The sequence below is a fragment of the Bombus fervidus genome, chromosome 2 (genome assembly GCF_041682495.2).
Source record: "Bombus fervidus isolate BK054 chromosome 2, iyBomFerv1, whole genome shotgun sequence".
NCBI classification, from domain to species: Eukaryota; Metazoa; Arthropoda; class Insecta; order Hymenoptera; family Apidae; genus Bombus; species Bombus fervidus.
Genome location: NC_091518.1, coordinates 7371922 through 7386804, shown reverse-complemented (window position 1 = coordinate 7386804; position 14883 = coordinate 7371922). Strand labels below are relative to the sequence as shown.

Here is a 14883-nt window from a genome sequence, read left to right as displayed (position 1 = left end):
CGACACTATCTCTTATTAGTAAATTTGTTAAAAATTAAAAATTCTTTCCACCTTTTCAGTGACTTTATTTATATTTACCCTTGCACATTTTTGTATAATGTTTGTACAATGTATAACGACTTGCAGTCTAATAGCAACAGTCTGATAGTAATAGAAGAACGCTTGATATATAAAAAATTTTAAACAATGTATGTAAGTATATATATATATATATTATGGTAGAAAAGAATAATCTATTTTATAAAAGAAAATTATTATTTGAATATAAATGTATGCAAAAGTAAACAAAGAAGGTTTAGATAAAATGTAGATGTAAATTTATTGTACATAAAATTTATTGTTTGAATACAAACGTATGCAAAAGTAAACAGAGAAGGTTTAGATAAAATGTAGATGTAAATTTATTGTAAATAAAATCTATTATTTGCATGCAAACGTATGCAAAATTAAAAGAGAAGGTTTAGATAAAATGTAGATGTAAATTTATTGTACATAAAATTTATTATTTGAATACAAACGTATGCAAAAGTAAACAGAGAAGGTTTAGATAAAATGTAGATGTAAATTTATTGTACATAAAATTTATTATTTGAATACAAACGTATGCAAAAGTAAACAGAGAAGGTTTAGATAAAATGTAGATGTAAATATATTGTAAATAAAATCTAACGATCTCCAATTTGTTTTGTTTATAAGAACTAATAATACATAAATTACGTAGGAAACATAAGATATCTATGAATAACTTTAATAAAAGAATTGACATTAAATTGATATTTCCACAGATTTGATCTAATATTACAAGTATTTTTTAAAATTATTTAGAGACAGGAAAAATATATGACATATTAACAAAAAGATAAACTTGAAACCTTTGCGCTGTTATTCCAATTAGAGTTTAAAATAACAGGAAACCTCTGGTATAAAATTGTGATGTTAATTGCCTGTTTCATTTTACGTTTCTAAAATAGCTATTCGAAAGAATTTTTTCTCGACATATTATCAACAGAAGCGTTAAATGTTTGTAGTGAAAAATGGTGGAAGAAATTACATTCTTGACAGCGCTTCATTATGTGCATCACGTCACCGAACTTGTTTTAAAAGTGCTTCTCATTCTCCGAAATAAAAATATGGTATTTTTATGTAAAAATATCTTTATATGGTCATCTTTATAATATTCTTTAAAAAGTACTTATTTAATGTTTTGTCTTACGAATAATTATACACATGTTTCAACAAATTCACAAACAAACATAATTAAGAAATCAACTATATAGTTATGTATATTCGTATGTATATTTAGCTTTATTTTTATAAATTATATGTTATAATTATAATTAGTTAGTTTAGATGCCAGTATTGTAGTAGTGAATGTTTTTTAATGTTGATTTTAACATTTAATCATTTGCGAATATGTTTTATAATGATGTTATATTTTGTATGTTAGTGATTTATATTTTCTGATAATTATTATAATCTGAATGTGGCTTACACATTTCATATCTTTTTTTCATATTTTTAATTTCCTGCCATTACAATTTACCAATCTATTAATTCTTTTTATTTTTAAGATATTAATTATTTTACTAGCAATTTATTTTTACTATTTTTCGTAAGTAACTCATTTATATTACAATTCGCTTGTCTGATCATTTTCCCCGCGCTGTTAGTACAACAATATTAAAGCCAGATTTACACTAGCATGTTCAAACGCATTAAGGGATATGGATAGCAGAAACGCGATCCATTGTTATTCGACGTTGCATCACGATATTAGTTCGGTGTAAATGGTGAACGAATCCATCAAGATTCACGTCTACTGCTTGAATATGGACGAAGATCTATCAAAAAAGTAAATGTTCGCGAAATGCTATGGTAACGTGAAAAATATTCGTGAAGTGATAGAGAAGTAAAGATGAAGATAGATTGACACACGATAAAGAAGAAAGAAGAGAGAAAAAAAGTTTAAAAATTGAAATGAAATAAAGCACAAACTGTTGAAATGGCTCTGAAAGAGCAAAGTTGATCAAGAACCTGCAAATAATTAAGTTGCAACTAGATATCCCTTAATACATTAAGATGTAAATTGTGAAATAATGCCTAAAAGTTACGTCAACTTAATATTATTGAAAAACGTATATGATTTAAGATTAAGATATCTACATTACCCTGTTTATATAGGCGCGTTATATGATACAGTACTAAAATTCACTATGCAAATACAATAAGAGACAAACAAGATTTCCATGATTAGAAAAGAAGTATATTTTAATACGTTGTTGTAAGTGCTACAATTTCTTCAAACTGTATATAAAACCGTGTATCTAAATGAAAGAAGAAATAATAACGAAAAAGATATTAAACGTATCCGTGAAATCTTTTTTTTATAATCACAATGTTCAAAAGGTAAATTAATAAAAAACAAAATTCTAAGAAACATATTGAGTTCATGCAGGTCCTTAATGGGTCAATATCGAAGCGTGACTTTATATTTTCACGTCTCTAAAAGAACGTAACATACGTGTTTAGCGACATATCATTATAGAAACTAGAAAGTTACTTGTGATAAAATTAACAATGTAATTCATATACTTACACGCATAAATGTAAACAATGCTTCTCAAATGAAATTTTTTAATCTAATTTTGACCTCTGGTCTGATCTCAGATAACTATATGCATATAGTTAGTAGATGATGAAAGTAATAATTAATATTAATTCTTACGATTAAAGAAATAAAACTTGTCCTGCAAAAACACCTGAGTTCGGTCAGGTCATTTCAGATGTGTCCATTTAGCATTGGACATTTAACATTGGAATATTAGAGCAATTGAAAACAAGATCTTAAATAGTCAATAAAAAAAGAGAACGTAAAGTATAAAAGAAAGAGAAAAAGAAGAAAAGAAAGAAAGAAGGCAAAGAATAGATACAGAAAAGGAAAGAAGCAGAGAGAGGAAAGAGACAGAGCATAAATGAATAAGAGTTATTAGGTGTGTTCTTTATGCAAAAACTTCTAAGATCCAACGCGTTGACACTGAAGCTTATTATCAATTATATTCTGTCTGTGGAGCATCGTTTATTTGTTAACCAATCTAGCTTCGATTAAGTGATGATATAGCACTTAAATTTGAAGACAGGTTATCTGACGGAATTCTAAAATAACAATTCCACGCTGGTGTCATTTTCATGCAAAAATACTGCAGGAAGTGCTCGGTTCGTCGGCTTTTGCGCGCTTTTCATTTGCGTGCAACGCGTGGTCTTCTTTCTTTTTTACTTCTATTCCGTTTCGTTGGTATATTGTTAAGGCACATTTTCAATTAAACTATCACGAGTTCCTCTCGAGAGTTTTTCTCGCAAGTGAATATTGCGTTTGAGAGTGACTATCCGAGAGAATCATCCAACTGTTCAAGAGAGCGATGACTCGCAGCTTGTTCTCAGATCATAAATGTTATGTAATATGTATGACTATCGGAGAACTACCTTCACAATTCGAAACAGTTTCATATTCTGAAAATGGTTACCGCGAGAGTTGGTTACAAGCATGATGTCCCGAATCGAAGGACCAAACGTTCGCTTTAATTGCTTTTGCCTTGTAGAATGTAGAAATAAAGTTAAAAGAAAATAAAGTTTTTAACGAAACTGGAGCGAAGTTTGAACACTCCGTAGAAGAGATTGAACGAAAAATTTATAATTTGCGAAGGCAGATAAGCGCAGTAGGATAAAATAAATAAAACTAAATATATAACTCATTGGAATATACAAATTACAGGTGTCACAAGAATTAAAAAGAAAAAGCAAAGAAGAAGAGCGGTAGTGGAGGTGATAGAACAGAAACTCCAAACTAGCCTTATTTTGTGCCTTTGAAATTCTTAATTCCAACTTTTGCAGTAAACGTCACTACATTATCACATATACAGAAAGCACGAACAATTGGTCCAATTATACATTGAACTTCTGTTAGGTTCATTCATACAAAAGTATACTTTATTCAGCATCTTCAATCCGAAGTTCTTTCGTAAGTAATGATATTTTATTAAAATATATTCGTCTACAGCCTACAGTGAATTCATTCAGTAACGTTTCTTTTTCTAAAATATCGTAGACATTCAAATCTCTAGGTTCTTACACATTCATGATCACAGTGTCACTTCGTTTATAACTTAAAAGAAACTGCAGACAGTAGGCACAGAGCAATTTTCAGTAGACACGGCTCTGAAAGATCTATTGGATTGGCATTTGGCAAATCTTTTATTGCTTATCTGAGAAGGTATGTGTTTGCGCATGTTACGTGTGCCTATGTCCAATATCAATGACACTGCACTGTGACTTATTACACGCAGAATTAATCTTGGAAACGATTACGTACGACAATTGTTAACAATTAACCCTGATTCACGAGGAGGAGTAGTGGTTGAATGCACGATGAAGAATCAACGACTCTAAGGGTTGTACTTCTCCGAACGATGAGAAGGTTCCGATTTTCTCCGATTGCCGAGACAAGATTTACGAATGATTATACGACACGATACAACTGTTACGACGCGATATACGACTGAACGTTACGAATGGTTAACGACACACTCGTCCGCGAATGCGTGTCGAACGTTGGTTTCAATTGAAAGACCGGCACGAGACCGTTCACTGATCGTTCACTGGCCAAGCCGATATTTGACTTTACGAATGCCTGGAGATATTGTTTACAGTTGAAGATCTCGCGCAGGACCGTCAACTGATCGTTTCGACTGATGGGACGATTTTATCTTCACGAACGATTGGAGACATTGACGAGTGGAGGAATGTGATTGAAAAGACGGTCAACTGATCGTTACGACTGATGGAACGATTCTGTCTCCCCGAACGCTTGGAGATGTTGGTGAGTCGAGAGATACAGACGGGACTGCTCTCTCCGAATGCCAGGAGATTGAAATGTTTCTTTCCTCCTCGTTTGGTGGAGAAGGTGTTACCGTAGATGGGAGAGTATGTCTCTCTCTAAATTATTCTCATTACACGTCGGGACTGAACTAATCGTTTCGAACGATCATTAGACGAGGCTGATTCTGCGACTGATGTTCACAGTTCGATCAAGTCTCCGGCAAAGCCCGAAACGGAGACTCGAAATACACGCGCTGATTGGTTTTCACCGAACGCAGGAAGATGGCCAATTAGCATATTGGCTCACAAGGTATCACTCACTAACCTTCCGTGAGTTTGAAGCGCGGAGCAACTTCAGCGGAAAGCGTGTGAGCGATACCTAAAGGAGCGTGAGGCGTCGATGTTATTAGATGAGGGTCGCGGTACTTCTTCTGGGTTGGCCCTCGACCGATCGAAGCGTTACAATCTAAGTACCCTTCAGAAATAACCGCGTTTATGACGCACTCGGCTATTGAAACTTCGATGGACACAGAAAACTTAAAAATACTGCCAAGAATATTGAAAGGAATCGTTTTAGCTGCTAAAGTTCCGTTCTCTAAAATAGATTCTTCAGTAAGAAAGTGAGCGTCATAAATAAACCACGAAAATTAGCACATTTCTGTTCCTCCAGACGGGAGAATACATATCCATTAGTAAGTCGACTGCGATATTTTTTGCGACAGCAACTTGCATAAATACGTAAACCTGTCTACAGATATTGTTGCAACTCACTCTCTGCAATAATTCATGATAGCGATCTCAGCTTTCTTCTCAATAAATATCGGAGGTGACTACATTATTCAGAGTACGAACTGCTGCAACAAAGTTTAGTTCTGTTATTTTTGTCGGTCAAAATGTTCGCTTGACAGGCTGTCGATGTCTTGCTACGTATATAGTAATTACTTCAAAAAAGAAAAAAAAAAGGAAGAAAGTCGGGTGAGAAGTTGGATATTGAAAAGTTGTGAGCTCGATGTTTATGAAACCCTATTATGCGAATTGAGAATTGTAAATCCTATAGTACTGAATAATTTCTTACGTATGAGTACAAATTATTTTGAGTATCTTTTGGAACTTATAAAACATCTGATAACAAAAAGTAATACAAAAATGTATCGTGCTCTTTCGCTAGGAGAACGATTGTATGTAACACTGAAACATTTGGCAACAGGTATATGTATAAAATAATTAAAAATTAAATGAAACGTATATATATTAAAAAAGATATTATTTATAATAAGTCCACAGGTTAATTATAATAGGAATTCGTATCATTCTCCTGTGTATCTATTTCGTATTCCCACGTAAACGATTGACCGGATAATTCTAGAATGATATAAGCCTCTTTTTGAGACACTGGAAGATGCACATCTGAAAGTTGGTTTAGCTATACGCAATACAATTTAGATAAGTCTCTTAAAAATTCAACAAATATAAATAAAGGCACGTATCGACTATAAAAATCAGAATTTCTGAATGTTCCGTCATCAGGATAAAAGTAAAAGTCACCTATTTGAAGTAGAATTTAAGACAAGTGCTTAATTCCAATGATAAATGTCTAATCGATATATCGTTTTAATTGTATCTGTTGAGCTTTTTAAAGTTTTATCTGTGATTTCTAATGAATATCGGCTACTGCCTCAGATGTGTTCACAACTTTACACACGTCACGAGAATCGCTCTCGCAAAAAATGTCGCGAATTGCCTACTTGCTAGTGGACATGCGCCTTGAAATTTAAAATTTTCAAACTTGCTCCCAAGTACTTTTATAAAAAGAACTAACAGGATACACCAAGGAACGAAATAACATTTTTAGCTGCATTGTTGAGAAACAAAATTTACGGATCTGAAGGATTTGGCGATTTTGTTAAAAGTCTAATCAGAACGTCATTGTAATCAAAAATTTTTTCTTAATAAATAGTTTGTAAGTCAATTCGAATCCTACATAATTTTTGATAAATTTTAGTCACTCATTAAATGTGAGAATAAAATTGCAAATTCAGTAAACTAGTTGTTGAAGAAACAGAAGATTAGAATCAACTATGTCTCTTGTCATATTTCTAGCTATGATCTAATAGATAATCTTGGTGTTAGTGAATATTTTGTGAATTATAAATTTTGTATAAATAAATTAACAATAAACATTATCCAGTTATTTAGTTCGAAAGCAAAGTAATTATAAATTCTTTAAAAGTAATTGTGAAAGGAATATAATCTTTTTTAACAACCTAATAAATGAATTATTCGTTACATATCTTTGGTAATAAATTGCATTCAATCATAAAATTTGAAAATAAACTAATTACGATTCTACACCCACTATAGAGAAAATAAAAATATTGCCAAATTTCATTGACACAAATGTTTATCAAAATTCATGGTATCTTTCTCTATTGCATAATATTTCCTCGACAATTATTTTATTAAACTAATAATTAGTTGATTTTCACATGTTGGCTATAAAAAGTTTGAAATCTAAATGCAACAAGAGTTGTAATAATTGAAACGGCCAAAAACTGAGAGTTATCGACATTAATAACGAATACGTGCTTTAGTGATTAAAAGTATTTTACTTTTTGAGGACAAAGGTATGTTTTGTTTATAAATACAGAAAATATAATGTCGTAGAATACTTCACAAAATAAATTCTTAAAATATATATGTCGGAGATGAAAGGACAACGGGGTCACCCGTTGGAATTGCTTGGAAAAGCCTCAATAGCATTCACGAAATAACCCAGACACAGTCATTCGAAACTTGAGACAATGAGCTTAGGCTCGAGGTGACAACCGGTCGCCGAGCGTAGCCGCGGTCACGGGATGAATGTTTCACCTAACAGAAAAGTACCAATATTGTGAGACACACGTTGTATTAACATTCAAACCCTGGGCAAGAGCAATGTCGCAGTTATGTGAGTCTGCCTAGCAACGGTAACAGTTTGTTGGTATCCCAGGCCAACGTTAAACAAAGCCAACGCAACCGTAAGGAAAAGAAAGTTTCCTTTACTCAGTTATTCTTGTGATCTCCTTGGTGAGTGACACATCGTCTAGAGAGCAATATAAAGAGCGTCATTGTGAGCGATACTTTTGAGTATAGAAATTCTATTCTGAGTTTAATAAAAGTGAGCCCGTGGACCGTGGATTCGCTATATCGAATCTAAGGTCATTGCCATCAGCGTTTAGTTACCATTGTTATTGTTCAAACTTATTTCTTCTGTATTTGTGTTAATAAACGTTATCTTGATTGTAAAACTACAATGAACAATCCAGGCGAAGATTCTTTACACGCCCATAATCAAAACTCAAACAATTCTACTCCGACATATATATGGATAATACAACATAATATAACAAAGAATATACCAATAATATTGTGAAGTATATTATGAAAATATTAATAAAATAGAAAAACGACGACTTCAGTAATTGTACTGATACTTTTGAAAAACTGATAATTCGGTGGTATTGATCGAATGCGAAATAATTCTGATAGCCCAGAATGTGTCAGTACTACTGTGAGTCATCCAATAAAATTCATTCGTGACAACTAATTCCAACTATGGTTCTTCGAATTCATTGAGCTCTATCCCTACGGTACAGTTAAAATTCTTGTCGAAATTTTTCAAGTTCGGACCGAAACCAATTACTTCCGATTGAATGCTACCGTGGGAGTCTGTGTCAGTATTTCTTCCTTTTCTATATCATTCTTACATAACAATGAATTTGTATTAAGAGAAAAAAATGCTATTAAAAATAACCATTAATCTGTTAACTAGGTCATTTTTTAACAAAAAAAAACCTATAATTATGGAATTAAAAGGTGCATGTACACTCAACTTTGGTTTGACTGTTTTTAGTCCTTGGAAGTATACACAGGCTTGTGGAAGTATTCGATCACATATAGACATCTTTTATGAATACATCATATGTTACACGAAACATTTTGAAATTCCATTAGCACTGTTACGAGACTCGATTGCATATATATTGATAAAGTTTATAACGCATCTGAAAATGAGATATTTAATCTTTCAAGATTTAATCTTAAGCAAGTATTCATCATATTAAGTAATCATAAATACACAATTATACATTATATTAATTAGCCTCACTATTCAATAGAATAATGGCTATTCTTTATATTAGTCTTTTATATATGTCGGGTTGACGTTTGGGCTTGAATTAGGGGCGTGTAACGAATCTTCGCCTGGGTTGTTCATCGTTGTTGTACAATCGAGATAGCGTTTATTATCACGGATATAGATGGTACGAGATCGACCAGTGGCCGCGGTAACTAGACGCTAATGACAATGACGTTCGATATAACGAATCCACGGTCCACGGGCTAACTCTTTCTTAAACTTAGAATAGAATTTGAAGCACAAAAGTAACGTTCGCTGTGACGCTCGGTATATACTGCTCGTAAAGACGACGTGTAACTCTCCAAGGAGATCGCAAGAATAAAAGACTGATGAAAACTTTCCTCTCTTACGATCGCGTTCCTTTTGTTGAATATTGGCCGGGGATACCAACAAAACTGCAGCCGCCGTTGCTAGGCAGACCCGAGTAGCTGCGACATTGCTCCTGCTCGGGGTTTGATTGTTAACACAACGTGTGTCTCATAATATTGGCACTTTTCTGTTAGGTGGAACGTTCATCTCATGACCGTGGCTACGCTCGGCGACCGGTTGTCGCCTCGAGCCTAAGCTCATTGTCTCAAGTTTCGAATGACTGTGCCTGGGTTATTTCGTGAATGCTATTGAGGTTTTTCCAAGTAATTCCAACGGGGGACCCCGTTGTCCTCTCATCTCCGACATATATATAAATATATGTTTGCAATAAATATTTATAATATAATGTAACCATAAACTCATCGTATACATCTTCAGATTGGTTTAAAATTTTATCAATATTATTATGATAGTCATGTCCCATTAGAGTACTGAAATTTCAAAATGTCTTATATTAGATGTATGGAAGAGTTTGTCTTTTTTTCAATCTTCCTTTACTTATACATGATATATGCATTGCAAAGTAATGTTCGAAATATTTTCCCCTATTTTACATGATTTTCTGCCACTTACCTGTCAAATTTCGGATTCGGTCACGAAAATCTGATACTAGACATTATTCTATTTCTGCAACATTTTGAAAGTGCTGCCTAACTAATGAATGCTGCAGTGCTACGACTTGAATTAATAATAATTTGTCGGTGCTAAATCTGAAGAGTATGCCGCGTGCAGAAGAACTTCCTGGTCCAAGTTAAGGATATTCGAGCCACATGCTGCCTATCGCTGTCGCCGCTGCTCAGTGTGCTCACTGTTGTTTTGTGAAGTTATTGTCACCGACCGATCATGAAGTTGATCTTGAATGTATCTGGTAATAATTCTTATTAAAGCTTCTTGTACTTTCCTAATGAATTTTACTTACTTCTTTCGAACTAAGTGTTCTAATATTTATGAACGGGGGTGTAAAATAATATAATCTATTTTTAAAATTTATTGTTAATTGGGGAGGACAACTTAAGCTATCATTTGAATTATCAATCTTTTAAACATAATAATTTCTTTATTTGCAAGCTCTCTATCTTTTTATATATATTTTCATTTAAGTTGTCTTCCCCAATTAACAGGTTAATAACACAAAGCAAAAATATTTGTAGAATTTTAATACTTGATTATATCCATATATCTCATTAATTTAGAACAAACAGAAGTACACAAAAAGAAGAGAAGATATTGAATGAGAAAGCATTAGCAGGAGGAAGGAAAAAAAGTTATGTGGAAGGAAAGCGAAAAGTTTGTCTTTCATGAATAATTCAACATCATTAAGAGTTCACATACGAGGACAAAGGATAAATAGAAAAGTTGTTCGACGTTGAATTTTTCCAAGCTTGGCAGCGTCTGGACCGGTTTGTCCTTTTCTTCCTTCTTGTCCAAGTAATATCCTGCCATCGTTGTTTCCAGTCCCATGCGTGGTGTCGGCGATGTTTTCATCTTCAGTAAGCTCCCCGTAGCTCTATAGCTTTTCCCATAACGTTAGATAGACGATAAGATGGAATCCAATAAAACGTATCAGGCTAATGTTTGATTAAATTCTATCATAGACCATGACGGAAATCAATCAATTTAGACAAAAGAAAAATATCAAAGCGATATAATATAATGATACTAATACATATCATTCGCGAGATTTTAGTGCATTCGTATTTGTACATTCTATAAAAATTTTATATTTTAGAATTCTATTATACATATATAAATATTTTATATGTTAAAATCGGTTTATATCGTAAATTGTACGGCCAGGAACAAAATTTATCAGGCTCTCCTTTTTACAGAGCTACTTGTCATTACAAAATTGTTTATCGAAAAGAACATATCTCGCCATTTTTTACAGCCAAATATAGAATAATTTCATTTTCTTTTCTAATTCCTTTTTATATAGCTAGTATGATATTTATTGATATACTTCGCATAGAGAAGCAAGATTATATTTTCATAAAAGTGCTACATGTATGCACAGATGTTTTTATGTTTATCTTTTAAATTATTATATACTGAAATACTTTCTATTCCTTTCTTCTTTCCTATTGCTACAAAAACCTGAAAAAGACCCACATCATATAAATTAATTTCACTCCTACCAACCATATGCAAAATTCTAGAAAAAATCCAAAAAAGAAACCAATTTGGCTTCCGAAACAAACACGCTAAAACTGAATAAGTGCACAGTTTTGGCAGCTCGCGAGAATAAAATGTATTGTACAGCAGTATTTCTTAACATCGAAGAAAACTTTCTATAAAGTCGAGCATCATGATTTATTACGCAAAACATTATACATTATATAAAAACAGAAGCTAACTTCCTGCTACTACGTACTCAAATCGTACTTATCCAACAGAAGCTTCATAATAAAAATTCAAGGGGAAATCTCTGATATCTTCAAGGCAAAAGCAGGGGTTCCTCGACGCAGTTTTGCTAAAACTAACTCTATATACTATCTATATTGCTGATATGCCTACTACCCCTAAAAAATTTAACATTTGCTAATGATACGGCCATTTTAGCAGTCCACGAAAACGCAATTAGAGCATCAAAAATACTTCAAGAAACACTGGATAAGACATGAAAATATAAAAAAAAAAAAAGTGTTAGAAAAGAGAGAATATTTTAAGGGCATTTTAGAAAATAGAAGATAAAAGATACCAAAATCGAAAGTAGTAAAATATCTCGGAATATACCTAGACAAGAGGCTGACATGGAAACACCTTATACAAGAAAAAGATAGAGTAAATAAAAACAAGAAAAATACACATGTATTAGACAGAAAGACACTCGCAGCTAAATTCTGAATTGGAAACAAGTTATTAATGTACAAAGTTATCATAAAATCCAACTGGCATCTAACTATGCGGAATAGCAGGTGATAATTATGAAAACACAATCGATGTAGTCGATAATATTTCGCGCAATTATGAAACTTCATGGTATGTTCGTAATGATGATCTCAGTATAAACAATCTAGGTATTAAAAGAGTCAAAGAAGAAATAGAACGCTTTGCAAACAAATATAAGGAAAGACTATCGATTAGAAAATCATTGAAATAGTCTAACTACCAACCTGAACTCATTGAACTGACCAACAATTATTTAACATTACTACAGCAGACTCAAACAAACAGACGAAACAGATACTGTTCAATGGGATTCTATTTACTCCTACTACACTATCGATCGAAACGATAGGAACATTTATCCAATGTTCATACAAACAAATTGTAAGTTTATCTACTACTTTATTCGATATTGAATTTGGTACAGTATATTGTAAGATATTTTTTACTTTAAATACTATGCATACCATTACAGTGCAGGTATTTAGGCGGATTGATATTTTTGTGAATACTGCTACAGGAGTGAAATCTGTATAGAAATTTGTTTTGTCTAATAAATACTATAACAAATACTTTGGATATATAATATTTCATATATTAGATTGTGTGTATTCTGTGCATTTTTATGTCTTTAAATATTCTACTAATAAGTATATGTACTTAGTGCCTGTACCTATCGTCTATGTAATAATATTGACGAAATAAATTTGAATATTTTGGGTAATAGGTATATAATCATTCACCATTTAAGAAAAAGAAAGAAAATAATTCTAAAACTCCAACATCTTCTTAACATCTTACAAAAGTAACTTAATGTTATAATAAAGATAGAACTTGGAGTTAAAAGAGAAAAGAAAATTTTTATTATACACATTTTCACCTTTTATCATTTTGTATTTACACGAAAAATAATTTCAAACTCTATAAAAAATAAGTAGTGCAGTTAAGTGACGAAGTCAGAACATTTAAATTTTATTGTTATAGATATTACTACAAAGTGGGAAAAACTTGAAATTTCAAACTGAAATCCTATACTGTATGTTATACCGTATGTTATTAAAATAAGTGATGCAAGAACGCGCGATTTGTATATTTGAAATTTGATTAACGACAGCGTGAACGTGACATCCAAGTGCTCAGTAGTTACTTTGTGGAAAACTTCCTCGTTCGTAAGCTTGGAATAGTAGTCGTCAACATTTTGCCACAGATAGATGCCCTCGTCCTATTCGTCCGGTTACACTATGGTCCAGTCGTCGACGCTAGGCACTGTGACAAGTTGCAACCAGCGAGCTGCACGGTTCGAGGCTATCCTTTTATGTTTGTTCTACATCATAGTAATTAATTTTCCGTCTGAAAAATTCCTTTTTATTCTTCTCCTATTATCTAGAAATTTTTCAGACAATCTTCGACTAATACCATTACTAATTCCTTTGTGAAATGATACGAACAAGTTTACATAAAATAAATCAATTATTTCATATATTCCTAAGAGAAGTCTGCAATTTTTATATGAATATATATGTATTTATGACATATAAAGAAAAACTTTGAATTAAACTATATGAACTTTCATGAATAGAATGAAGTTTTATTCTATTTTAAATCTATAAAAAATCTTGAAAGAAAGTTGTCTAATACCTATTTATTTTGTAATATTTTATATTAATTATAGAATATTACTAATACTGTACATTTTAATATATATGCAAGACTTTTAGGTACAATATTATTTGTGAATATTATGGATGATGGAAAAAATAAATCTAAAGAATTATTATCAAAAATATAACTTAAGTAATTTAATTTATATACATATATATGAATACATATAGATATAATACATAAAAATATATAAATACTTATAAATGTATATACATATTGTAATACATTATAATTTACTATAAAGTAATAAAGTTAATAATTTTTTAGTTAATTTCTTATAAAGTTTTTTATTAAGATGTTTTAGATTTATTGTGTCTAAATGGATTTTGAAATTCTGTTTATCTTATTAAGAAACATTATTTTCATAAATGATTTCGTCACAGTAATCATATAAAAATTATTATTAATTATGTTATGTATTTGCATAGTATTATATTCATGTAAGAAAGAAGTAATTCATGAAAACTATACGTATATATGTATCTACTCTTCAGAAATAAGATCTGATTATATAGGCTAACCAAGTCTATTATAATAAAGCATTCTCTGTACAACTATTTAAAAGCATTAACCGCATTGTTTAAAAATTCCTATCTTTCAACAAACAGAAAGTGCTTGTTTAACTCCAAAACCTTCCAGCAATTTGGTTTACTAACCGTTTTCTATTGTTCAGCATTCCTCCGTTCTACAAACCAGAGTTTCAATATTGCTTCGAATCGATCTTCTCATTGCATCGAATAGTCGTGCTAAATTTTGTAGAAAACCATTCGTATGAAACTCTGTGAATACGCGTAGCAACAATTAAGTGTAAAAATATTATCGAGAATTAAAGTTTCATTATTTGCACATTTCCATATTTCCACAGTATGATGAGTGAATATTTTCATATATTTCGTGAAAACAATGAAATCGGAAAA

General features: G+C 31.7%; 1 protein-coding gene and 1 long non-coding RNA gene across 2 annotated transcripts in view; one reads left to right on the top strand and one right to left on the bottom strand.

Annotated features, from left to right (window-relative positions):
- Nucleotides 1-14883, top strand: part of LOC139998162 (uncharacterized) — a 400650-nt gene that overhangs the window by 99725 nt on the left and 286042 nt on the right. The gene's annotated exons all lie outside the window — the stretch shown is intronic.
- On the bottom strand, nucleotides 8697-10393 carry LOC139997046 (uncharacterized). Its single transcript, XR_011802532.1, has 2 exons — nucleotides 9992-10393; nucleotides 8697-8915 (listed from the first exon to the last, which is right to left on the bottom strand). It is a non-coding gene; the product is annotated as an uncharacterized lncRNA (long non-coding RNA).